Source organism: Chiloscyllium punctatum, chromosome 52 (genome assembly GCF_047496795.1).
Source record: "Chiloscyllium punctatum isolate Juve2018m chromosome 52, sChiPun1.3, whole genome shotgun sequence".
Classification (NCBI taxonomy): Eukaryota; Metazoa; Chordata; class Chondrichthyes; order Orectolobiformes; family Hemiscylliidae; genus Chiloscyllium; species Chiloscyllium punctatum.
In genome coordinates, this window is record NC_092790.1 from 35,798,124 (window position 1) to 35,823,340 (window position 25,217).

The 25,217-nt window shown below is 45.7% G+C and overlaps 1 long non-coding RNA gene across 1 annotated transcript; it reads right to left on the reverse strand.

The window, feature by feature from the left end:
• Positions 1–959: 959 nt before the first annotated feature.
• On the reverse strand, positions 960–25,217 carry LOC140470859 (uncharacterized). The gene is made up of 3 exons (XR_011956762.1): positions 25,082–25,217; positions 10,246–10,373; positions 960–1,208 (listed from the first exon to the last, which is right to left on the reverse strand). It is a non-coding gene; the product is annotated as an uncharacterized lncRNA (long non-coding RNA).

A 25,217-nucleotide genomic window follows, 5' to 3' on the forward strand; every position in this document is an offset into this window, starting at 1 on the left:
TTTGAGGAAGTGACAAAGTTTCTTGTTGAGTGACTGTCATTAGATGTCATATACATGGACTTTAGTAAGGCGTTTGATAGGGTTCCCCATGGTACGCTGATTGAGAAAGTGAAGTCACATACGGTCCAGGCTGTACTAGTTAGATGGATAGTCTAGTCCCCTATTCCCTTTCTTCTTCTTGGCTGTCATGTCTGCAGTTTGATCTGCTCTCTGTGTGAGCTATCCACCTAACTCTCAGTATCACAGATGCCCCATAGAGTCTCTAGTTACTATCTGAGTTCCATGACCCAGTGTTCATCTAGGACACGAGCAGGGGCTATGACTTCCCAACGTAACAGAACAGATTTTCCATCGAACAAACATGTCTTGTCATGTCTTAAAATGAAACATGTCGAGAGTAACTTAATTAATTACTTAGAATTAAATTAACATCAGGGAAAAAATAACAATCTGGTTAACTCCCTTATACAACTGTGGCTTACTGAGGGTAATATATAATATATTGGCTCAGAATTTCACTTCTCCCTCTTATTTCTGAGTTCAGTCCTTATTTCAGAAGTTGAAAAAACAAATTTGCTAACTTCTACCAATTCACTGACAGGCGCTAATAACGGTGTATTATCTGCCAATGAATTTACAGCCTTTTCTGTGAAGGCTCTTGTACTTCTTCCAAACTCAGTGCAGGCCCGTCCCAGCAGCAGAAGGTTATCTCTCTGACTCCCAGGTACATGTAATCCTCCAGCTCCCACTCCACTCTGCTCCCTCACAGGGTCACCGTCTCTGTGACTCCCAGGGACGTGTAACCCTCCAGCTCCCACTCCACTCTGCTCCCTCACAGGGTCACTGTCTCTGTGACTCCCAGGCACAATTAGGCCATGATCCTCAATGATGATTTATATCCTCCCACTTTGCTGCCTCTGTAACTCCCAAGTGTGAGTGAGCCTCACGCTCCTGCTCCACGTTGCTCCCTCACATGGTCACTCCCTCTGTGACTCGGTGCTGATTTCGAGCCTCCTGCTCTGCTGCTTCTCCAACTCCGAGTCCTAGTCGGCCTCGATCCTCGCTACTGATTAATGTTCTCCCGCTCTGTGCTGCACTCTCTCAGGTTCTCTCCCTTTGTGACTCCCAGGTAATGGTAGGCCTCAAGCCTCAGCTAAGATTTATAACATCCCATTCCGCACTGCTGCCTTACAGAATCGCTGATGTGCCTGGAAGACAGTGGGGAAGAGGAGGATTAGACAGAGCAGAGGGTGTTACAGTGATTGAGTGAGCTATATGGGCTGGAACAGGTTATCTGTGGAGCATGGCAGACCTGCAGTGTCGAAAGCAGGTTATTGGAAGATACAGTGAGAGTTGCAGACACTGAAGAAGGCGAAGGAAATAGAGATAGTAGTTTGTTCATGACGGAGCTATGCAGAGTCAAAAGTACTTTTTCTGTGCTGCTTACAGAGATGTGTAGACTTCAACAAATACAAATTGAGAGCCAGCAAGTGTTGTATGGTACTGGAGACTGTTGGATATTACAGAGTTAGAAGACTTGCAGTAACTGGGGGGAGTATAAACTTTTGGAGCACTGGTGGTGTTCAAGGACCCTCAGGACATGAGGATTTGAAGAAAATGGGAGCATTCCAAATAGTGGGATTGTGGGGGCTGGAAGTCCCGAGATAGATAAGGAGGATGAAAAGTTCCGATTTACCACACGCAACCATTGTAATTATCGAGATTTAAGGAAGGGAACCTGTGCTGTCATTGATTACAGTTATATGGAGAGTTACAGAAGCTGAAGGGGTTACAAATTTTAAAAGGGAGAGATTTTAGGTGATCAGAAATTTAAACAAGAATAAAGAAATTTTAGAGATCTCAGGCACAGATGGGAATGGAAGAGGTGAGATAGTGTGAGGAACTATAAGAGTTATAAATCGGGGAGGATGCCAGATATAAAAGGGAGAGCTGCATTGTCTGTGTGTAGTTAGAGACATGAGGAGTGTTGTAGCGCCTGCTGGAGGCTACACGGATAACAACAGTTCTATCGGCTGGTGCAGTGGTTCAGGAAGGCAGCTCACCACCACCTTCTCAGGGACAACTCCAAATCAATAATAAATGCTGGCCAAGCCAACAAAGCACATGTGCATGAATGAATGGACGAATAAAAGATCTACAAGTAGCACTGAGGTCACTCAGGAAGGCCCTTTCAACGGCACTTTACAAACCCGGAACCACTATACCCTGGAAGGACAGGAGCTCCAGGTGCACGGGAATACCAGCATTTCCAAGGTGCCCTCCAAGCCATGCTCCATCCTCCCAGCACTGTGTCTGTCCCTACACCCAAAGGACTGCAATGGGTCAGGAAGGCAGCTCCCCACCACCTTCTCCAGGGAATTACAGATGGGAAGGTAATGGGGAAACTCTGCTGTTTACAGCCAGACAGAAAAATAAATCCAGCAGTGGGTGTGAAATGACATTTCCGTTTCACAACAACATGTTGAACATGGATAGAGGATTTGTCTGATTGGCACAAGGCAGAGAGTGTGAAGAAAGGAGTCTTTTTCACCATGGGAACTGGTGATGGGGGAGCTCCGCAGGGGTCAGTGTTGGGACTACACTCAACACTTTATTCATTAAGAGTCTAAACAAAAGATGTGAAGGGGTACGAGAAATGGGTTTCCAAGAAAGATTTCAGGGATGACATTCGTGTCATAGGAGGAGCAGGTAAAGTCTCTGGGTCTGCACTTGATGAAGTTTCAGAGGCGGCGGCAGAATCTCATTCAAACTTACAGAATACTGAGGGGCCTGGATGGAGTGGACGTGGGCAAGATGTTTCCACGAGCAGGAGAGACTCGGGGCCAAGGGCACAGCTTCAGAGTGAAGGGAGGAGCCTTTAGAACAGAGATGTGGAGGAATTTATTCAGCCAGAGGGTGATGGATCTGTGGAACTCACTGCCTCATGGGACTGTGGATGCGAAGTGATTCAGTGTATCTTACTCAGAGATAAGCAGGTTCTAGATGAATAAGGAGATCAAGGGTTACAGGGAGTGAGAGAGTGGGGTTAAGAAACAATTCATACACAATCGAATAGTGGAATAGACCTGATGGATTGAATGGTCTAATTGTACCCCTTTACATGATGGTCTTACGGACTGCGCTTATTCCATAAGTTTCTAAGTGTGCAGTTAGTATTTCTGGCATATCGTTTAACATACATTCCAGTACTTTCGTGATTATTGCTGTCAGCTCTTGGTTTCAGATCAACTGCAGAAAGCTACGCTATGGCCTAACCTGGGAATCCTGGTGTATAAATCTCAGAAAGGTAGCATACAGGGACAGAAGGACATAGAGAATGTAAATGGAATTGATTTCAAAGGGAATGGAGAATAAAAATAGGGAAGGCTTGTAATAAATATAGAGGACTCCAGTCGGTCCACACTGAGAATACGGTGAACAGGTTTGGTCCCCTATCTGGAGGGAAAATATCCTTGCATTGGAGGCAGCCCAGAGAAGGTTCACCAGGCTGATCTTCAAAATGGAGGAATATTGAGAAGAAGAGGTGAAGAAGGTTGAACTTGCAGTCGTTAAAATTTAGAAAATGAGACAAATATATTGATACACCAAAGATTCTTGTGTTCTTACAGATTTGGTACTGAGACATTGTTTCACTGAGCAAGGATCTGTAACCGGAGATGAAGGGGAATACAGTTACCAGAGAAGCCAATAGAGAAAAGCTGGGCTGTAGAGACTGGAGGATGTTACAGAGTTCGGTGGTTTGAGATCAGTGTTCGTGGTTAGAGATCAGATGGTTGGCTGGCTGAAAGATGTCAAGGATTATCAGTTCTGAAGGATTTACAGAGATTGGGAGGAATATAGGGATTTGAGATTGCACACAGTAGTAGTTGGAGCTACAGAAGTTTTTCGAGAAAGGGAGTGTTAAAGGCACTGGAGAGTAGACAGATGGGGTAGTATTGGAGCTACAGGAGTTGATAGAGAAAGGGAGGATTGGAGGGACTGGAGAGTACACAGGTAGGGGTTGTAGTTGGAGCTGCAGGAGTTTATAGAGACTGGGAGGATTGTTGGTGCTCGAATTACAGTGACATGGACAAAGGTTGGAGCTTCAGGAGTGAGTGAGATAGGGAGGTTTGAAGGGGCTGGATCAGTTCACACAGCCAGGGAGAAGTGTAGGGATTGGAGGAGCCAGAGATACTGAGGGTAGTCGAGCTGCAGGAGTTCAGAGAGTTACTGAGGACTGTGAAGGCAGGTTTACAGCATTCCCATCAGTTACACAGAGATGTAGAGTGCTGTTCTGGAGTGGGTTACAAAAATCGAGAGGGTTGCAGATACTGGAAGATATTACAAAGACAGTGAGCTGTAGAATTTGAGGAGGTTACAGCAACAGGATGCGTTGATTAGTTGGAGGCTGCTCCAGCTGATAAACATGCTGCAGAGGATCAAAACCTTACATTGATCAGGGGGATTGGAAGCTCTGGAGATAAAGAATGAGAATTGCAGTAACTGAAGAATATCACAGTGATGGGGAGTAATATATGAGTTAGAGGAGTTATAACATGGGATAGGCTGTATTCAATGGAGTCAGAGAAGATACAGGGAGATCTGAAGGGACTACAGGTGATCGAAAGGACAGGGAGGCTTCTCACTGTTGGATTGGGTCAGTTTACGCAGGCATGGGGTATTTTATGGAATTGTGCTACTTACAGAGAATAAGAGAGTTGTATAGGATTGAGGAAAGAACAGAGATGGCAGATAGATGGGTGACAGTGAGGGGGACTGGGAGGAAGCAGCCAGTGCAGGGACCCCCTGTGGTCGTTCCCCTCAAGAACAAGTATACCGTTTTGGATACTTGTGGGGGGGACGACTTACCAGGGGTAAGTAACGGGGCTCAGGCCTCTGGCACGGAGCCTGTCCCCGCTACTCAGAAGGGAAGGGTGGAGAAGAGCAGAGCAATAATAATTGGGGACTCGATAGTTCGGGGCACAGATAGGCGGTTTTGTGGGAACGAGAGGGACTCACGTTTGGTATGTTGCCTCCCAGGTGCAAGGGTACGTGATGTCTCTGATCGTGTTTTCCGGGTCCTTAAGGGGGAGGGGGAGCAGCCTGAAGTCGTGGTCCATATTGGCACCAATGACATAGGTAGGAGTGCTGAGGATGTTAGACAGGCTTTTAGGGAGCTAGGTTGGAAGCTCAGAGTTAGAACGAACAGAGTTGTTGTCTCTGGTTTGTTACCCGTGCCACGTGATAGAGAGTCGAGGAATAGGGAGAGAGAAGAGTTAAATGCGTGGCTACAGGGATGGTGCAGGAGGGAGGGATTTCGGTATTTGGATAACTGGGGTTCTTTCTGGGGAAGGTGTGACCTCTATAGACAGGATGGTCTGCACCTGAACCTGAGGGGCACCAGTATCCTTGGGGGGAGGTTTGCTAGTGCTCTTGGGGGGGGTTTAAACTAACTCTGCAGGGGCATGGGAACACAGACTGTAACTTTAGGGTGCAGGACCTGGAGTGTAGGGAGGGTAGGAATATGGTATCAATCTTAAAGGATCGTGCCTGTAAACAGAAGAGTGGCTTGAAGTGTGTATACTTTAATGCCAGAAGTATACGAAATAAGGTAGGTGAACTCGCAGCGTGGGTTGGTACCTGGGACTTCGATGTTGTGGCTATTACGGAGACATGGCTAGATCAGGGACAGGATTGGCTGTTGCAGGTTCCAGGGTTTAAATGTTTTAGTAGGGTCAGAGGTGGGGGTAAAAGAGGGGGGGGTGTGGCTTTGCTTGTCAAAGATAGTATTACAGCGGTGGAAAGGAAGATGGATGAAGATTTGCCATCTGAGGTAGTTTGGGTTGAGGTTAGGAATAGGAGAGGTGAGGTCACCCTGTTAGGAGTCTTTTACAGGCCTCCTAATAGTCCTAGAATCGTTGAAGAAAGGATTGCGAAGATGATTCAGGAGAAGAGTGACAGTAATAGGGTGATTGTTATGGGAGACTTTAACTTTCCTGATATTGATTGGGAAAGCTATAGCTCAAGTTCGTTAGATGGGTCAGTATTTGTGCAATGTGTGCAGGAGAGTTTCCTGACACAATATGTAGATAAGCCAACAAGAGGTGAGGCCATACTGGATTTGGTTCTGGGTAACGAACCAGGCCAGGTATTAGAACTAGAGGTAGGTGAGCACTTTGGGGACAGTGACCACAATTCGGTGATTTTTAGTCTCGTGATGGGGAGGGATAAGTGTGTACTACAGGGCAAGAGTTATAGCTGGGGGCAGGGAAATTATGATGCGTTGAGGCATGACTTAGGATGTGTGGATTGGAAAAGTAGATTCCAAGGCAAGAGCGTAATTGATATGTGGAACTTGTTCAAGGAGCAACTATTGAGTGTCCTTGATAAGTACGTACCTATCAGGCAGGGAGGAAAGGGTCGTGTGAAGGAGCCGTGGTTTAATAAGGAGTTGGAATCCCTTGTTAAATGGAAGAGGGCGGCCTTTGTAAAGATGAGGCGTGAAGGTTCAATAGGGGCGATTGAGAGTTATAAGGTAGCCCGGAAGGACCTGAAGAGAGAGCTAAGAGCAGCAAGGAGGGGACATGAAAGGTCCTTAGTTGGTAGGATTAGGGAAAACCCTAAGGCTTTCTATAGGTATGTTAGGAATAAAAGAATGACTAGGGAAGGAATAGGTCCAATCAAGGATAGTAATGGGAAGTTGCGTGTGGAGGCTGAAGAGATTGGGGAGGCGCTGAATGAATACTTTTCGTCAGTATTCACTCAGGAACAGGACATTGTTGTCGATATGAATACTGAGGCACGAATAAGTAGAATGGATGGCTTTGAGATATGTAGAGAAGAGGTGTTGGAAATTCTGGCAAGGGTGAAAATAGATAAGTCCCCTGGGCCTGATTGCATTTATCCTAGGATTCTCTGGGAAGCAAGGGAGGAGATTGCAGAGCCATTGGCCTTGATTTTTGTGTCCTCTTTGTCTACAGGAGTAGTGCCAGAGGACTGGAGGCTAGCAAACGTGGTTCCCTTGTTCAAGAAGGGGAGTAGGGATAATCCTAGTAACTATAGGCCAGTGAGTCTCACTTCTGTTGTGGGCAAAGTCTTAGAGAGAATTATAAGGGATAGGATTTATGCACATCTGGATAAGAATGATGTGATCAAGGATAGTCAGCATGGTTTTGTGAAGGGCAGGTCGTGCCTCACAAACCTTATTGAATTCTTTGAGAAGGTGACGAAGGAGGTAGATGAGGGGAAAGCGGTAGATGTAGTATATATGGATTTTAGTAAGGCGTTTGATAAGGTCCCCCATGGTAGGCTACTGCAGAAAATACAGAGATATGGCATTGAGGGTGAGTTGGAGGTTTGGATTAGGAATTGGCTCTCTGGAAGAAGACAGAGGGTAGTAGTTGATGGCAAAGATTCATCTTGGAGTGCCGTCACTAGTGGTGTTCCGCAGGGATCTGTTTTGGGACCATTGCTGTTTGTCATTTTTATAAATGACCTGGAGGAAGGGTTAGAAGGTTGGGTGAGCAAGTTTGCGGATGATACGAAAGTCGGAGGAGTTGTAGACAGTGAGGAAGGATATGGCAGGTTACAGCGGGATATAGAGAAGCTGCAGAGCTGGGCAGAAAGGTGGCAAATGGAGTTCAATGTAGCTAAGTGTGAAGTGATTCACTTTGGTAAGAGTAATAAAAAGATGGATTACTGGGCTAATGGTAGACTACTTGGTAGTGTGGAAGAGCAGAGGGATCTTGGTGTCCATGTACACAGATCTCTGAAAGTTGCCACCCAGGTAAATAGTGCAGTGAAGAAGGCATATGGCGTACTGGCTTTTATTGGTAGAGGAATTGAGTTCCGGAGTCCTGAGGTCATGCTGCAGTTGTATAAGACTCTGGTGCGGCCGCTTCTGGAATATTGTGTGCAGTTTTGGTCGCCATACTATAGGAAGGATGTGGAGGCACTGGAACGGGTGCAGAGGAGGTTTACCAGGATGTTGCCTGGTATGGTAGGAAGATCCTATGAGGAAAGGCTGAGGCACTTGGGGTTGTTTTCTTTGGAGAAAAGAAGGTTTAGGGGTGATTTGATAGAGGTGTACAAGATGATTAGGGGGTTAGATAGGGTTGACAGTGAGAACCTTTTTCCGCGTATGGAGTCAGCTATTACAAGGGGGCATAGCTTTAAATTAAGGGGGGGTAGATATAGGACTGATGTTAGGGGTAGGTTCTTCACTCAGCGAGTCGTAAGATCATGGAATGCCCTGCCAGTAGCAGTAGTGGACTCTCCCTCTTTATGGGTATTTAAGCGGGCATTGGATAGGTATATGGAGGATAGTGGGTTAGTGTAGGTTAGGTGGGCTTTGATCGGCGCAACATCGAGGGCCGAAGGGCCTGTACTGCGCTGTATTGTTCTATGTTCTATGTTCTATGTTCTATATGGAAGGCTGTAGTTAATGAAGACTTTTGTTGATGTCAGATGCTGAGATTCTGGAAAGAATATGGACTGGCAAGCTGTACAATCTGTCAGAGCTTACAGAGACAGGAACAGCAATAGATCCTGGAGACACAAACACAGATAGGGAGGATTACAGACACTGGAGGAGGTTTTTGCTTTCGGGATGGTTGTAGGGGAGTGTAACGTTTACACAGATAGGGGTGTAAGAGCTGGAGAAGGTTATGGAGATGATTAGATTGATGGGGGGGATCGAAGGAGTTTACATTGACAGGGCGGGTGATAGCGATGGGAGAAGGTTACATTGATAGTAAGTCTTATAGAAACTGATCGGGAGAGTCACAAGCATTGGAGCTGGTTTCACAGATCGGTAGTTTTACAGTGTCCTGGGAGGATTACGCAGATAGTGAGGTTTGTAGGATGTTCACATTTTCAGAGTGTTTCAGGAATGGAAAAGGTTACACAGTTAAGGAGGGATGTTGGAGTGTGGGAGTTCACAGAGACTCGGAGGTTTGAAGGGGTTGGGGCTGATTATGGATAGATGGATATATTTAGGGGCAGTAATATGGAACGCAGAGGGAGAGTTTAGATTAGATTCCATACAGCATGAGAACAGGTACTTCGGCCCAACAAGTCCACACCAACTCACCAAAGAGTAATTCACCCAGACCCACTTCTCTCCGACAATGCACCTAACACGATGGACAATTTAGCATGGCCGATTCACCTGACCTGCACATCTTTGGACTGTGGGAGGAAACTGGAGCACGCGGAGGAAACCCACGCAGACACAGGGAGAAGGTGAAAACTCTACATTGACAGACAGTCACCTAACGCTGGAATCAAACCTGGGTCCCTGGCAGTGTGAGGCACCATCGCTCACCACTGCGCCACCGTGCTGCCTAAATTGCAGAATTACACAAAGAGAGAGAGTGTTTGAGGTGCTGGGAGGACTGTAGGGAGTGGACGAGCAAACAGAGATGTGGAGTGCTGCTGTGGCTTGAATAGGGTCTGGAGGTGTTCATATCGGTAAGGAGGTCGGTAGGGTTGGGAGAAGGTTACTGTGGTCATGTGGTGCTATAGGCCAGGAGACAGGAGTGTGATCGGACATGCAGAAGGTTACAGTGATATCATGTTTTCTTGGGGCTTGAGGAAAGTACACAGGTGGGTATTTTGCTCCAGGCTGGAGGATTTTACAGAGACGGCGTTACTGGAAGTATTGTGAAAAACTACAGAAATGGGAATTATTGCACTGAGCGCAGGATGAGATCATTGAGATTGGGCATGTTATTGACATTGGAGCAATTTACATACAGGGAGAGTTGTCAGCATTGGAGGAGATTTCAAATATACAGCGGGAATTTGGGAGGGGTGGAGGTTACAGAAATAGGAAAATTTCTGGGAATTACAAGCATTCAAGACATTGGCACATACAAGTTAGACCGAAAGGCATGTTTCCTTGCTGTCTGACTCTATCACATGAGAAGAGAGAGTGTGAGAGGGAGAATATAGAACAGAGAGATCCCAGGTTTCAATACCATCTCCTTGAGGGAGGCCTGCTTTCCCCTCTGTTGTACTGATCCTCACTAAGACAGCATAGGCCTGAATTGATAACGTTCAACTTACTGTATTGACATAGGAAGGCTCAGTACAGCAGAGATGAAAATTAACAAGAGGTGGGGTTTGAGCCTGGGACCATCATGCTCTGTGTTTACCCTTCAACACTGTATCTGTGTCACGTCTTCCGGACCAAAGTTCAATCCCTTAAATACACTCTGCTCTGTTCACTGTGAGTGATCTTACCTCACTGCAGGATTTACTGCAGGCTCCAGATCTCACTCTCCATCTCTCGGGCTGACCAACTGTCTTCAGTGTGGTGATGGACGAGACAGGAATTGGGAATTCTATTGAGTCAAGAGCATCCTGAGTATCTACAGGAGATAGAGAAACAGACAGAATGGGAAATTAAACTGATGCAGTGAGGGTTACACATGGAGAATGGCACCAAGTCCCACTGAGATCTGGAAAATCCCAGTCTCCATCCCTGGTCTGTGTTGCCTCATCTCCCTGGAGTGGAGAATTCTGTTGGCTCAGGATTTGGAATAGTTGCAAAAGGTGCAGTCACCGGCATCAATTAGACCCTCACAGTGACAGACACCACATGGAGAGAGACTGTGTGATATCACCAGAGAGCAGGAAGGTATCAGGATCAAATCACGGTGAGGAAGAAGGTGAACTGGGATCAGTACTCAGGGATGAGGGAGCTATCAGTGGACCAGGCAATGGCCTCGTAGTACTCTCACTAGACCGTTCATCCAGAATTTAATGACAGAGTCAGGGATACACATCTAACCGCTTAATAATACCCTTTCAGTAAGCAAATCTGTTTTCGGCTGTCAGTCTGGCCTACACATGAATCCAGACCCAGGGCAATGGGATTGACGCTCAAATGCCCACTGTCATGATCTGGCAAGTCACTCAGCTCTAAGGCTGGTCAGGGTGGGCATGCGATGCTGACCAGCCAGAGACAGCAACATCCCATGAGTGATTTAAAATCAACACTGCTGGGAGCAGTGTCCTGGCCAATCATGACGGTAGGTTTATGGACAGGGCTTTAAACTGACAGAGAGGATGCAGGGACAGAGTTCAGGTGAAAGGAGCTTTCCAAATCCAGAGAGAAAAGGTGAAGCCTCAGAACAGCATGGGAATGTGGCTGAAGACAAGCAGAAAGGAACAGGAAGGGACAGAGTTTAACTAAAACTGTACATCAATGAATTGGTTTGTGACAGGACATTGTGGGGAAGAGGAAATTATAATGTTGTTTTGATTTGGAATGGACAAAGTATCTACAATAATGTAATAGACTTGGGACACAGAGATAAATGAGACTTAGTCACCAGACAGACGTGATTACAGGGTGAATAAAAGGTGGAACATAAGTATTCAACAGTAAACCACCTTACAGGATCTCTGGAGAATGGAAAAGCAAGATGGGAACCCTGACACTAATGGATAACAAAGGCATTACAGAGAAAGCATTTAGCTTCAGATTATGCAGCTGAATCACCCTGAATGCAAATTCTGGGTGCTATGTGTCAACAACACAAGCAGGAGAACAGTTTTTATGCTGGTAAAAAAAATGACTGCAGATGCTGGAAACCAAATTCTGGATTAGTGGTGCTGGAAGAGCACAGCAATTCAGGCAGCATCCAATGAGCAGAGAAATCGACGTTTCGGGCAAAAGCCCTTCATCAGGAATAAAGGCAGTGAGCCTGACGCGTGGAGAGATAAGCTAGAGGAGGGTAGGGGTGGGGAGAGAGTAGCATAGAGCACAATGGGTGAGTGGGGGAGGGGATGAAGGTCAGGGAGGAGAGGGTGGAGTGGATAGGTGGAAAAGGAGCTAGGCAGGTCGGACAAGTCCGGACAAGTCAAGGGGACAGTGCTGAGCTGGAAGTTCGAAACTAGGATGAGGTGGGGAAACGGAAAATGAGGAAGCTGTTGAAGTCCACATTGATGTCCTGGGGTTAGAGTGTTCCGAGGCGGAAGATGAGGCGTTCTTCTTCCAGGCGTCTGGTGGTGAGGGAGCGGCGGTGAAGGAGGCCCAGGACCTCCATGTCCTCGGCAGAGTGGGAGGGGGAGTTGAAAGGTTGGGCCACGGGGCGGTTTGGTTAATTGATGCGGGTGTCTCGGAGATGCTGCCTTGCAGTATTTCATTGCTCATCCCTGCATTAAACAGGAATTCATTAGAAATTGTATCAAAGGTGGTGTGATAATTTTTGGAGACTTCAATCTTTGTATAATCAGGGACAGACACATTGGCAAGAGTGATATTATCCGAGATCCTCCTTGAATGTTTTTGTCAGTGTTTCTTTGAATAACATATTGTGCAAATAGCTAGGGATGTAACTATCTCAGATCGACCATTGGGTGATGAAGCTGAGTGAATGAGTAATATCACACCGAGATCCTCCAAGAAATTATACCGGAATTCAAAGAGATTATGACATTTTAAAGTGACCATAAATCACACCCGAGCATCAGTAACAAAGTCCATTATATGATATTGAGAGAGAACTGACCAAGGTAAACAGGGGAAACAGACTGAAATATCAGGCTGTAAATGAACAGTGGAAAACATTTAGAGCCAGAGAGACCTAGAGACGTACAGCACATAAACGGACCCTTCGGTCCAACTCGGCCACGCCGACCAGATATCCTTTCCTAATCTCGTCCCATCTGCCAGCACTTGGCCCATATCCCAATAAACCCTTTTTGTTCATATACCAATTCAGATGCCTTTTGAATGCTGGAATTGTACCAGACTCCATCACTTCCTCTGGCAGTACATTCCCTACATAACCACACTCTGCGTGAAAAGGTTGCCGCTTAGGTCCCTTTTAAATCTTTCATCTCTCACCCTAAACCTACGCCCTCCATTTCTGGTCACCACTTCCCCAGGGAAAAGACCTTGTCTGTTTATCCTATCCATGCCCTTCATGATTTTATAAACCTCAGGAATGTGACCCCTTAGCCTCTGACGCTCCAGAGAAAACAGTCTCAGTCGTTTCTGCCTCTCCCGATATCTCAAATCCTCCAACCCTGGCAACATCCTTGTAAAACTTTTCTAAACACTTTCAAGTTTCACAACATCCTTCTAATAGGAAAAAGACCAGAACTGCATGCAATATCGCAAAAGTGCCCTAACCAGTGTGCTGTACAGCTGCAACATGACCTCCAAACTCCTATAATCAATGCTCTAACCAATAAAGGAAAGCATACCAAACACCTTCTTCACTCTCCACTTACCTAGGTAACACTTACGGGGGCATGGGCATGGACATGGATTGGACGATGGATGTGATGGGCGGGGGGGCGGTGTTGAACGGATTTGGGGACGGGCTGAGGGTGATGTAGGATGTGTCTGGGAGGTGGGAGCAGGTGGCGGGTGGATGGTGGGATCAGATGGTTTTGGGGGCAGGATTTGCTGTTGGGTCGGTGACGTTGAGAGTCGGGTGGGGGCGGTGTTGGATGGGTTTGGAGGTGAGCGGGGTGTGTTTTGGGGGTCTGTCAGGGTGTGGGGGCTCACTCATGGCTTGCTGCTGCCTAGTCACCTGAACAGGGAGCAGACTGGACTGAAAACTCCGAGCCCCAGAGGAAAGGTATTGAATCGATTAACTGAATAATCAATTAACCAAACGAAATAGTGCCCGCCCATCTCGTTCAGATAATCGAGGTTCCTCTGTAAACCATCTGGAATATACCCTAGTGTTGTGTGAGTTTTACCTTCACCCAATCAACCCCTGCTCGATCCTGCTGAATGGCCCCAATATTGGCCCAGTTCCAGTTTAAGACCTAAATCTGTCAACCTGCCTGATCTTTTCCCACAACTATGTTAAAACAAAGACAGTTGTGGTGACTGGACGCAATGTGCTCTCCGACTGGTACTTCAGTCACTTGCCTGACCTGGTTTTCTGAGGAGGGGTCCAGTGTTGCACCCGCCTGAGTACCATAGAGCCCTCTACGTCTTGATTGAGGAAACTTTCTTGAACACATTTACAAATTCCACCCAGTGCGGGCCTTTTACACTCTGGGTGACCCAGTCAATCCAGGGGCAGTTAAAATCTCCATCCAATACTACTCTATTATTTGTATAGGTACCTGCAAACTCACGACACATTTGCTCCTCTCGGACCCGCTGGCTATTTGAGGGTCTAGAACACGATCCCAGCAGACTGACCATCCCCTCTTTGTTTCTAACTATTCAATTTATGGCCTCATTTGATGACTGCTTATCAGAATTGTCTTGATGAACAGTTGTTATTTCCTTCCGAATCAAAAGGACAACTCCCCCTCCTCACTTACTTCTCCTTCTGTCCCGCCTGTAGTTTCTGTATCCTGGAACACTGAGCTGCCAGTCCTGCCCTTCTCTCAGCCATGTTTCGGATATGGCTACAATATCCCAGTCCCCAGAGCTAATCCATGCTCTGAGCTCGTCTGCCTTACCAGTCAGGCCTCGTGTGTTGAAATAAATGCCCTTTAAACCAGATATCTTTCCGTCCCTCGACTGTGCCCCTGGATATCCTGAATAGGTAACTTGCTCTTGATGGCTGATGTATTTCCCCTGACTTTTCGATGGTCCCTCTCTCACTCAGAGTCTCAACTCCCTGCCAAACTAGTTTAAATCCACCTGGGTAACACTAGCTAATCTCCTCCCTGGGATACTTGTGCCCCTTTGCTTCAAGTGCAAACTATCCCCTTTGTACCGGTCCCCTCTACCCCAGAAGAGATCCCAATGACCCAAGAACTGAAAACCCTGCCCACTATACCAGCTCCTCAGCCACACATCCATCCATCCTACCTTTCTATTTCTATCCTCACTGGCACTTGGCACTGGGAGTAATCTGGAGATCATTAAGGTCAATATCCTGCTTTTTTAACTTCCCACCTGACTCCCTGTACTCATTTCACAGGACCCCATCCATCTGTCTACCTCTGTCATGTGGACCAATGTTCACAATGACCTCTGGATGTTCACCCTCCCCTTTCATAATGTTCAATAACGACTCAGAGACATCCTTGACCCTGGTACCTGGGAGGCAGCACACCATTCTGGAGTCTCTTCTGGAGTCACACAGTCTCCTGTCTGTCCCCCTCACAACTGTGCCTCCTATCAGTATCACGATCATTACAGAGGATCTGGCAAACATAGACTGGGAGGAACTCCCTGCAGTTGGGTCCATGTTAGGAAAGTGGAGTATTTTAAAGTGATGCATTGAGAACGCAGGGGCAGTGTGCTCCTTGAAGAGTGAATAGTAAAGGCAGCAAGTCCAGGGAATACTAATCAAGTGATGTCGTGAGTTTGATAAAGGAAATACAGTGCAATAAAATCAGGTGAAGCCCTTCACAAGTATAAAGAGTGCAAGCAGATTGTGGAAAATGAGGGACAAGCAATGGTCATGAAATATATTTGGCAGATACGATTGCGGAAAAGCCACAAGTATTTTATCAGCATCGTGAGAGTAAGAGGATTCCCAACGAAAGAGGGAGGCCTGTGAGAAAGCAAAGGGACAATCTGTGCATGGAGCCAGAGGAAGCAGGTGAGGTCTTCAATGAATACTTCCCATCTGTGTTCACACAAGTGAAAGACACTGTCGCCGGGGATTTCAGTTGGGATGCTGAGGTTCCAGAATATGTTAAGATCAATAAGGAGGAGGTATTAAATGTTTTCACAGGCATAAAGGTGGAGAAATCCCCAGTGCCCAGGGAAATGTATCCCAGGCTGCTATGTCATTCAGAAAAGGACATCTGTCTACCATCACGTTTTCTGCACGACTTGGCCACAGCAAAGTATTTGCCTCCCAATTACCCTCTTCAAAGGCCAAGCAAGTTACTCAGTTCAAGGGCAGCTAGGACTGGGCAAGAAAGGCTGGTCAGCCAGAGACACCCACATCCCATACCTGATTTAATAAATAACCCATTTGGATGGTCCCACTGGAACCGTGGTGGGAGCAGTGTCCTGGCCAATCATGTCAGTAGGTTTATGGACAGGGCTTTAAACTGACAGAGAGGATGCTGGGACATGGTTCAGGTGAAAGGAGCTTTCCAAATCCTAAGAGAAAAGGCGAAACAATGGAACAGCATGGGAATGTGGCTGAAGGCAATCAGAAAGGAACAGGATGGGACAGAGTTTAACTAAAATTGTACATCAGCGAATAGATTTGTGACAGAAAATTGTGGGAAAGAGTAAGTTTTTTTTTAAATGGACAACGTCACTGTAATAAGGTAGATGGATTTGTGACACAGAGATAAAAGATTTAGACACCAGGGAGACATGGATATAGGGTGAACAAAAATTTTCAATGATTCCCAATCTTGCGGAAACTCAGGAAAAATTGGGTAACACTAAAAATAATGGATACCAAAGGCATTACAGAGAAAGCATTTGGCTGCAGATCATGAAGTAGAGTCAGTCTGAATGTAAATTACTACTTGCCAAGGACACAAGCAGCAGAACAGTTTTAGCCACTGAACAGTATACCATTGGTCATCATTGCATTACACAGGGACTCGTTGGAATTTTTTAAAAAAGGCATTGTGATAATTTTGGAAAACTTCAATATTCGTATAATCTGGGACAACACACGGTCAACATTGATATTGGAATAGGACTTCGGTTATATTTTCTTTCAGTGTTTCTTTGAAAAACGAATTGTGCAACTGTTCAGGGACATAACCATCGCAGAGCGACCGTGTAATGAAACTTAGTGAATGAGTCATGTCACCTGCAGAGATCCTTCAGGAAATTGTGATAAAGTGCAGTTTAAAGAAATATAAAGTTTTAAAGGGATTCACAGAGGACAAGTTACAACTAGAAACAAAAAAGCCAATTACATGTGTGTGAGAGGAGAATTGACCAAGGTAAACAGGCTAAACAGACTGAGACATGTGTCTGTAAATCGACAGCAGAAAACATTTGAAGGAACAGTGTAAAACACTCAACAGAAGGACATTCCATTGAAACAGTATAAACCTCAGCAAGAAATCCCCACTGGTCCCGCACACAGGACAAAAGGGATCATACTAGATTATGAGGCTGAGAGGATCACCAAAAAGTACGTAAAATCCTGAAGTGAGAGAGTGTTTTAGGAGTAAATTTTAAATAGATTGCAAAGGGTATACTAGCAGGAGGAGGGCAGTGGGAAGGGGAACCATGGTCAGGGTTTATTGACACGATAGGAACAGGGAGAGGTGAAGGTGCTGGAGGTGGTGAGAGTGTTACAGGGAGTGGTCAGGGCCTGAACGGTGTTACAAAGCCAGGACAGATTGCTGTAGCTGGAGGGGTTTGCAGAGGTAGGGAGGGACATATGGATTTTTATTTATTCATTCCTGGGATGTGGTTGTCACTAACTGGACTAACATTCTTTGACCCAACTGCTAATTACCCAGAGGGTAGCTCAGAGTCAGCCATATTGCTGTGGGTCTGGTGTCACGTGCAGGCCAGACCAGGTTAGAATGTCAGATGGTCTTCTCTAAAGGACGTAAGTGAACAAGAGGAGTTCTTCCGACTGATCAACAATGTTTTAATGATGGTCCCACCAATGTCTTATACAGATACAACATGAAATCCCAACTCTTACTCTTAATGCTCTCCCCAATGAAGGTAACCGTCCCAAACGCCTGCTTCACCAGCCTGTCTACCTGGGACACCACATTCAAAGAACTGTCTACCTGCATCCCTGGGTCACTGACAGACAACACTACCCAGGGCCCGAACATTAACTATACAGGTCCCACCCTGGTTTGTTTCACCAAAATAGAACACCTCACCTTTATCTAATTGAATTCCATCTGCTATTCTTCAGCCCACTATCCCAGCAGTACTGTTCATCCTGTTGTATCATAGATAACCTTCTCCACTGTCCACTTTCCCACCAATTTCAGTGTCACCCAAAATAATTACTTACCAGGAAACCAATATTTCCATCCAAACCATTTATCCAAATGACAAACAACAGGGGAGCCACTCCACCGCTGGTCACATGCCTCCTGTCAGAAAAACAACATGTCTCCCATCACCCTCTGTCTACAACCATCAAGCAAATTTTTGTATCCAGTTCACTAGCTCCTCCTGAATGCCATATCCTTTTACACTGATCTGAGCTTATTACCCAGTATACCAGACAGAACACACAACACAGAACAGTTCAGCCCAAGACCCTTCGGCCATGCTGCTCTGCTAACATTTTATCCGACTGTAAAATCAAACTAGCCTACATACCCTTCATATTACTCTATCCATGTATCTGTCCAAGAGTCTATTAGATGTCCCGAATGTGTCTAATTTTACTACCACCATTGGTAGTCCATCCGACCACCTGCCATCTCTATCCTTTTATCCATCCTCCAATGACCTTAAAATTATGCCGCCATGTAACAGCCATTTATGCCATAGGAGAAAAAGTCTCTGACTATTCACTCTCTCTGTGCCTCTCATCATCTTGTTCACCTCTACCAAGTCACCCCACCCCCTTCTTCACTCCAATGAGAAAAGCCTTAGCTCCCTCAAATTTTCTTCATAAGAACTGTCCTCCATTCCAGGCAGCATCCCAGTAAATCTCCTGTGTACGCTCTCTAAAACTTGCACATCCTTCCTGTAAAGATGGGATGAGAACTGAACACAATATTCCAAGTGTGGTCTCACCAGGTCGCTAGAAAGATGCAGGAAAACCTCACGACTCTTGAAATCGATCCCCTTGCTAAGAAAAGCCCACACAACATATGCCTTTTTAATCAACCCTATCAATGTACGTGGCAACTTTGAGGGACCTATGGACATGGACGCCATGATCTCTCTGTTCCTCCACAATGCCAAGTATTCTGCTTTTCACCCTGTATTCTATATTCAGGTTCAACCTTCCAGAATGAATCACTTCACACTTTTCCGGATTGGACTCCATCTGTCACTTCCAGCCCAGCTCTGTGTCCTGTCAATGTCCCATTGCAACCGACAACAGCCCTCCACATTCCCCACCACTCCACCAACCTTCATGTTATTGGCAAACTTACTAACCCACTCTCCAACATCCACATCCAACTCATTTATAAAAATCACAGAGAGCAGAGTCCCAGAGCTGATTGTTACAGAACCCCACTGGTCACTGAGCTCCAGGCTCAATATTGTCCATCAGCTGCTACCCTCTGTCTTCTCTGGGCCATCCAATCCTGTATTCAGACAGACAAATTTCCCTGTATCCCAATTTTCCTTCTTTTCTGAATGAGCTATCAAAATATTCTGTCATATCCTCAAAGAATTCAATAAGGTTTGTGAGGCATGACCTGCCCCTCACAAACCCATGCTGTCTCTAATTTAACTATGGCTTTCCAAGTAGTCATAAATCCTTTCTTTAGAGTCCTCGCCAATAATCTGCACACCACATACATTAGACCAAATCTGTAATTTCCAGAATTCTACCACTGTAATATGGTCCAGACGCTACAAATCTTCTCTACTCTGCCTTGTTCCCCAGAAGGGCACTGGAGGGTGGTGGGGGTTACAGACTCAGGGAGGGATATCAGGACAGGAGGATTTTGCAGACATTAGGAGGGTTTCAATGCCAAAAGGAGGCTTCAGTAACTGTGAGGTTTCATGGTGATGAAGGCATTTGAGGACGGAGGGAGGATTGTAGGGAAATGAGAGGTTTCACAGTTTAGGTGCTTTGTTCGGACTGCAAGTGGTTACTGAGTCGGGGAGGTTTAAGCACTAGTGGATATTACATAAACATGTGGTTTTGGTTGCGATGCAGGAAGCTTGAGAGTATGGGGTCTGAAGGAGGTTACACAAATGGGAAGAGTTGTCAGGAGTGCAGGTGTTTACAGAGACAGCAATGGTCTGATCTGGAGCAGATGACCCAGATTGGGAGGGATGTGGGGACTGGAGGTGGTTTCACAAGGAGGGAGGACCATAGACCCACAGGAGGTTACAGAAATGTGGAGCACTGTAGGGCTGACAGGTTCATGGAGTTGGGAATATTGGGAGGGATAGAGAAGTTTACAGGGATAAGGATGTTTGTAGGACTGGGCTGGATTACACAGACAGGGACTGTTTTAGGGAGCTGAGCAGATTACAGAGATAAAGAGGTTTGTATCGACTGGAAGAACAAACAGAGATATGGAGGGTCATCGTGACTGAATGATCAACTCGGTTTAGTCATCACGCATTTGGCAGAGGAAGATACTGTCTGAGGAATTCAGTTCAGTTTTTTTGAAATGGTGCTTAAGTATATTGATGAGGCAGTGCAGATGATGTGGTTTACATGGACTTGAATAAGTCCTTAAACAAGATCCAACACGGAAGGCTGGTCCAAAAGGACTGGGTTCTAAGGCAAGTTGGCAAATTGGATGCAAAATTGGTGGATCGAATATTTTCACCACCGGGTGTACCACAGGGAACTGTACAGGAACCATTGAACATTAATAACTCGGATGTGAAAGCAAAAGGTATCATTAGTCGGTTTGCAGATGACATGAAAGGGGAGGGTGTTGTTCACAGTGAGGAGGATGGTCTCTGTCTGCTGTCCGATGTCGATCGGATGATAATCTAAGCAGAGTTTAGTTCTGATTGAAGTGAGGTAATACTCTGTGGGAGGTACGATAAGAGAAGTACAGACATAATAAACGGTAGGTCCTTGCGGAGAACTGAGGAATACAGGGACCTTGGTGGACAAGTCCATAGATCCCTGAAGGTGTCAGCACAGGGAGACAGGGTGGGAAAGGCACCTCAACTGGGAGTGGGAGAGGGACCCATATCCTGGTGGGGTGAATTGCGAGAGATGCTTGAGAGGATATAACCTGGTCTGGCAGGGTGTTGGACCTTAAATAAACGTAAGGCCAGAAAGAAGATTGAGGCTGGTATACGAGTTAAAGACAGCAATTTCAGCAGACAAGGCAGGCAAGAACATAGCAGGGAATGGGGGAAAAATGATGAGTAAACTGCATTTATTTCAATGCAAGGGGCCAGACAGCTAAGGAAGATGAACTCAGGGCATGGATTGGAACATGGGACTGGGATATTATAGTTATTACAGAAACACAGCTGAGGGAGGGGCAGGACTGGCAGTTCATTGTTTCAAGGTAGAGATGCTACAGGGAGGGGAGGCAAGAGAGGACGTGTGGTAGTGGGTTCTGATTGCATGATTCATCACAGCAGTACTTAGGGAGGATATTCCTGTGGGATCACCCAGTGAAACTGTGTTCGGGGAACAGAGAAATAAGAATGGGTCATCACTTTGATAAGATCGGACTGCTGACCCCGAAAATCTGTGGCAGACTGAGGAACAAATATGTCGGGACATCTTAAATAACAAGCATAATAATAGGGCTGTTATGGTTGGGGTTTTGCAACTTTCCAAACCGAGACTGGGACTGCCAGTGTTCAGTGTTTGCAAGGGAGGAATTTGGTAATTGTGTTCCAGAAAACTCCCAATCAATATGTAAATGGACTGAAAAGAGAAAGGGGCAAAACCTGACCTCCACTTGGGAATTAAGGTAGGGAAAGGGACTGAGATGTGAGTGGGAAAGCATTTTGCCAAAGTGACCACAGTTCTTGTAGTTTGAAAATAGCTTTGGATAAGGACAGGCCTGGTCCACAAGTGCAAGTTATAAAATGGAGCCTGACCAAACTTGATCGATTTCGCCAGGAACTTACAAAATGTGATTTGGGAACGGAATTATTTACAGGGAAAGTGAAGTTTGGCAAGTGAGAATATTTTGAAAGTGAGATAAATTAAGTGATCAGCGCCAGCATTTTCCTGTTTGTGTGCAGGTCAATGCTGACAGCATTCGGAAACACTGGCTGTCTATTGAGGGTCTGGTCAAGGAAAAGGGGGGACATGTCAGGTATAGCCAGCTGGATCAAGGGAATCCCTGAGGATATACAGGGACTTTAGGAATACACTTTGAGTAGAAAACAGGAATGGAGAAAGGCTAAATGAAATAGCCTCAGCAGAGAAGGAAAGGGGAATCCAAAAGTGATTGTATCAGTATATTAAGAGTGTATAAGTAACTCAGGACAAAATAGTGTCCATTAAAGATCAATGTGGCAATCGATGTGTGGAACTGCAGGATATTTGCTAAGATCCTAAACAATTTTTTCACTTCAGAAATTACTGTGGACAAAGACTGGGGAACTCGGGGACAAGAGTAAAACATTAGACCACAAATGGAGTTCTCTGCAATTCCAGTCTCTCTGCTACAGGAAGGATGTTGTGAAACTTGAAAGGGCTCAGAAAAGATTAACAAGATATTGCCCGGGTTGTTGCTGAATAAGCTGGGGTTACTGTCACTGGAGAATCGGAGACTGAGGGATGATCTTACAGAGGTCCTGATATGAACATGAGCGGTATGGATAGGGTAAGCATTCAAGGCCTTTTCCCAGAAGTTGGGGAGTCCAAAAATAGAGGGCATAGGTTTAAGGTTAGAGGTGAATGGTTTACAGAGGGACTGAAGGGACAGCTTCTTCACACACATGGTGATGGGTGTATGGAATGAACTGAGAGAGAAAATAATGGAGACTGATACAATTACAACATTTAAAAGGTATCTGGATGGGCATCTGAATAGTAAGGGTGTAGACGTATGTGGGCCAAATGCTGGAAAAGGGAATGGATTTATTTAGATCTTCTGGTAAGCCTGGACGAGTTGGGGACCAAAGGGGTCTGTTTCTATGCTGTAGATCTCTATGACTTGAAAAGAGTGCATGTTATAGAAGAGGTGGTGCTGGAGGTTTTAAAACACAAAGCTATGGCAATTTCCAGAACCTGATTAAGTGTATCACAGGACACTGTGGGATGCTGGGGAAGAAATTGTGGAGCCCCCTAGCAAAGGTATGTGTACTACTGACAGCCACGTGTGATGGGCTGGCAGGCTGGAGGGTGGCATCATGGACAGTGAAGGAGGTTTTCTGAGATTACAAAGGGATCTTGATGAAGGGAGTGAATGGGCTGAAAAACTAGAGATGGAATTCAATCTGAATAAATACGAAGGAATGCATTTTGTAAAACAAACAAGGGTAGAGCTTATACAATTAATGTTAGGGCCTCGGTTCATGTTTTAGAGCAGAGGGACCTTTGGGTTCAAGTACATAATCCTTGAAGTTTGCATCACAGGATGGATAAAACAGTGCTTGGCATGCCTGACTATTGCTCAGTCCATTGAGTGGAGGATTTGGGACGTCATGTTGAGATTGTACAGACATTTCCGAGGCCTGTTCTGCAATACTCTGTCCAGTTCTGGTCGCCCAGTTAACAGGGAGGATAATAATAAGCTGCAGGGGGTTCAGAAGAGATTTACCAGGAGATTGCTGGGTATGGAAGGCTTGAGTTCGGAAAAATGGCTGGATAGGCTGTGTCTTTTTTCACTGGAGCCTGGAGGTTGAGACATGATGCTATAAAGGTTTATGAAATAAAATGAGGTATATAGATCAATTTAATGGTAGTTGCCTTTTCCTCAGGATGGGGGAGTCTCAAGAGGAGGGGGCACATTTTTAAGGTTAGAGGAGAGCGATGTTCAAAAAAAGATATGGGGCAATTTGCTACACAGAGGGTGGTTTGAGTGTGGAATGAACATCCTGAGAAAGGGGTTGATGTGGGTACAATGACAACATTTAAAAGATATTTGAATAAACAGGTGAATAGGGAAGTGTTGGAGTGATACGGGCCAGCAACAGGCAGCTGGGAAGAGTTTAGTTTTAGATTATGGTGGGTATCAACTGAAGGGTCAGTTTCCATGTTGTATGACTCTATGACAAGAATATGGTTTGATTCCATTATTGAAGAAAGGATCAGGGCTGGGTCCACTGATGTGCATCATCTACATAAACGATTTGGTTGAAAATATAGGAGTGATTGTGTGAAAGTTTGTTGATGATCAAATGAATGGTGTAGTGGGCAGTAAATACGGTTATCAAAGGGGATACTGACCAACTGGGCCAGTGGACCAAGGAAGGAAAGATGGAGTTTAATTCAGGATTTTGTTAAGACAAACCAGGGAGGACGAACACAGTTAATGGAAGGGCTCTGGCCAGGGTTTTTGAACAGAGAGAGAGAGAGACCAGGGAGTGCAAGTTACATTGTTCCTCGGAAATGGCATCACAGGTGGACAGGGTGGGGAAAGCGACATTTGACACATTTGCCGACATTGGCCAGCACTTTGTTACATACATTGGAGATATTTGTAACATTGTCCTAAATATTTCCCTTGGGCAGAGGAGGCCACGGGGTGACCCTAAGAATGTTGAATAACCAAGGGTAGGTGAGTCCAAAACTAGAGAGTATAAACGGGAGGTGAGAGTGCAAGGATTTAAAGAGGGAGCTGAGGGGGAACATTATCCACAGAGGATGGTGCAGAGACGGAACAGACTGCCTCAGGCACATGGGAGAAACAAGAACAATTGTACAGCATGGAAAAGACATTTGGGCAGGTACATGGAGAGGAGAAGGTTTGAAGAGATAAGGGCCAAAGGCAGGCAAATGAGACTCATTCAGTTTAGGTAACATGGGCAGCATTGAGGAGTTGGACCACAGGTTCTGTTTCCGTGCTGTATTACTCTGTATCCAGCTAAAGAGGATTAGTGTACCAAAATAAGGCATGTTGTAGACACTGAAGCAAGTTACAGTGATGGGTATGGTAGTCTGGAATGCAGTACATTTCAAATATGTGGAGGGACTATCGGGAAGAGAGGAGGATCCAGGGACAGGAACTATTGTAGGAGTTAAAAATGACTGAAGACACTTGTGCACAAACCATGCCACAGATACAGTGTTGCAGAGTAGTGAGTCTTAGTACAGTGTTGGAGGGAGAACACAGAACAGAAAGATCCCAGGCAGCATTCCCAACCTCTTGTCGGAGGCCTACTCTCCCCTCAGTTGTACTGATGCTCACTCAGACAGCACAGGACTGGATTGATAACTATGAACTCCGGATGCTGTCTCAGTGCAACATAAGTTAAAGTAGACGTGGTGATTGAGCATGGGGTGTGTCTATACTGTGCTCCCCATCCAGCACTGTATCTATATCATGTCTTGTTAGCGATGTTTGGAGCCCTCTCATTGCTCTCTGCTCTGTGCACTGGGAGTGATCTTACCTCACGGCAGGAGTTATTGAAGGCTCCAGATCTCCCTTCCCTTTGAAGATGGTTGGTCAGCCAGAGAGACAATGAGGTGATGGATGAGACACACAGCAGTTGGGAAGTCTATTGAGTCAGCAACTTCCTGACTACC